Below are 2750 nucleotides of genomic sequence, written 5' to 3'. Positions count from 1 at the left end.
ACTTAATTATACGTTTAATACATTTAAGTCAAGCTAAGGTACATGTGATGGTAGCTAGTTAGTGCTCTTACCTGTGAGGCCTCCTCCAAACAGCATAATAACAAAACTGTATCATTAAAACTAGGTACCAGTTCTAGATCCTTGACTTTAGACAAACAATTCAAAAGACAACAGATTCAAATAAAGACCAATCTTTATTTGTATGTGCCTCTTAACCTGGTATATTAGTTATACAGTAATAGTATTGACAATCTAAAAAAACTGAGCAACTCAACAGTCAACTTTATGTTTCTTATTGTCTAAAGCATTTATTATTTTCATTTTCCCCCTCTCATATTCAGTGTGGACGGATTGAGACAGCGTGGTGTCCAGAAAGCTACAGAGACTTCAGGGAGAAACCTCCGTGTAATGGACGTCCTGTCTGTTTGTTTGGAGAGGACTGATGGAGGAGCCCATGCTGGGCAAAGCTGATACCAACTGCACAGGCCTAGTCTGTCACTTTATTTGACTAAATGTGTTTACTTATACATTTAATAGGTTTCCACCTTCAGTCCATATGTGCTTTTTATTTACAACATGTTTGATTAACTTTTGGTTCACATTTCAATAAATTGTATTTGTATTTGCACTCCTTTTGTCCATTATTCTTACTGAAAAGGTTAGATTACACATTCACATCTGACTGAAGATTGGCCCCATTTATTTGTGACATTGCAAACTCTGCGGTACAAGGCACAAGTGATGTGAAGCTCATAAAGCGAGGCAAATACAAATAATCAGCTGATGGAGTGTAGATGTGGAAATAGGTGCATTCGATCAGCTGACTGTTTTTACAATAAAAGTAGTTTCTTAGTGTACTGGTCTTAAAATCTCATAGCATCAGCTTTTAATTTTCCTCTTGGATGTTCTTCTTGACCCTCAGAGAAGGAGAACATGTCGTGTCTTTCAGGCATGTCCTTTCCTAACAAAAATTACAGGAAACATAAAACATATTATTGCAGAACAAGTGTGTTAGTAATGAAAGCGGTGTGCTTGTGTGTTAAGGGGCTGTAGATATAATTATTTTGTAATTGTAATGTTTTTTTTTATTTCAACAGTGAGCTACAAAGACAATCAGATTATGAATGAACAGTATGAAGTTCATCAACATTGAAATATATGTTATTATCAAAATAATATTTAACTGTTATAAAAATGTAGTGCAACTGTAGAAGCTTGCTCTGTTGTCTCACTGAAAGAATAACTTTTACCACGTTTTTTAAAGACAATATTGAGAGATAAATAGTAGCAGTTCTCACTGTGTTAAATATATTTGCCTTCAATACATTAAATTAGAAAGCTGATAAAATCATATTGCTTGTTAACATCTAAATGTAACTTTTTGCATGGAAAAACCCCTCAACTTAACTGGTGTGTAGGTGATCTAGTATTGTTTAATGGAATGTATATCAGTGTATTAAAGTCAATACTTCATTCATTTAAACCAATATCTTTCTTGATTCTTTTTACAGTATGAAAAATACAGTCTTTATACCTGTGCTGAAGTTCACTGCTGTGAGGAGTCCAGTTATGTCTCTCACTCTCTGATCCAACCTGTCTGCATCACCTGGACACCTTAAACAAACAGATATATATATGTAAAGTACCATGTGTACAAACAATATAACTGATTCTCTTCTGTTGAACATGTTGGATTGTGTATTGTCCAAGTCAGGGTCCTTTTTATTTTACTGTAACTTTGGAAGTTGTGTTACCAATGCTTACTGTTTATTTGATACCCATTTGGTAATGCAATTAATAAAAACAACAAGGTTTGGGTTCGTTCTTCAGATGACTGTGACGTTAACGTGTAAGCTCAATAATGAACTCCAGATCAACCAACCATATTGTAATATCTAAGTAATCATCTTGAAATATGGCATTAATAATTGTAATATATACACACATCTTATTGTGAGGTTGATTTCACATACACTACTACTTCGACATTAGCTTGTCTACATACTTGAGCATAGCCAATTTAAATTAACCTTAGCGATGCATACAGTTCCTACCTACATAATAAAATATCTCTCTAAGTAACAAGGATGACCTTATTTTATCAACCTCAAACAGAAGCTGTTTGTTCAACAGTATTATCCCACTTTACACTTAACACTTCTCTATTTCGTTTTAATCTTTATATATACAGTCTATAATTTTAACTTGGAGGCTACGATTAGCATCGTTAGCACCGATGTAGCTACCACTCGCTTAGCCTTAACATTCATTACGTCGATTAAAATCATTAACACATAAATAAAGCACTCGAATTTCACTTACTGCAAAACCGCATTCATGCACCGTCTGTTTTAACCGCAGAGCGAGTCACAATAGCCCGGTATGCATGAAGAACAAACAACCACGGCCGGCTTCAAGTTGTGTTTCCTGGATGAACTGACCAGGCAGAGTCCCTGTAGCTAGCTTCACGGAGCAGCTAGCAGAGAGACAAGAAGCTAGCAGTAGCAGTCATTTGACAGAGCGGTCACTCAATGTGACCACGCCCTAATTTATGCAAAAACATTAAGACCTAATATAAATAAAAGGGTCGTGTTAGAAAACAATTCACTCACAGATTCATAATCATGAAGGTTGAATCTAACTATATAGATAATAAAATGTATGGAGCCAGGGGTAGAAACATGTTTTTTTCTGATGTAAAATTGGGCATTTTAACATGGGGGTCTATGGAAATTGCTCCTTTCTGCAGC

General features: G+C 35.3%; 1 long non-coding RNA gene across 1 annotated transcript; it reads right to left on the bottom strand.

Moving 5' to 3' along the window:
* Window positions 1–683: 683 nt before the first annotated feature.
* On the bottom strand, window positions 684–2450 carry LOC307013328. Its single transcript, XR_013800942.1, has 3 exons — window positions 2323–2450; window positions 1535–1614; window positions 684–961 (listed from the first exon to the last, which is right to left on the bottom strand). It is a non-coding gene; the product is annotated as an uncharacterized lncRNA (long non-coding RNA).
* Between the last annotated feature and the right edge of the window lie 300 nt (window positions 2451–2750).

The sequence above is a fragment of the Notothenia rossii genome (assembly GCF_949606895.1).
Source record: "Notothenia rossii genome assembly, chromosome: 1".
Lineage (NCBI taxonomy): Eukaryota > Metazoa > Chordata > Actinopteri > Perciformes > Nototheniidae > Notothenia > Notothenia rossii.
The sequence above is the reverse complement of the archived record's forward strand: the minus strand, read 5'-3'. Positions and strand labels throughout refer to the sequence as shown.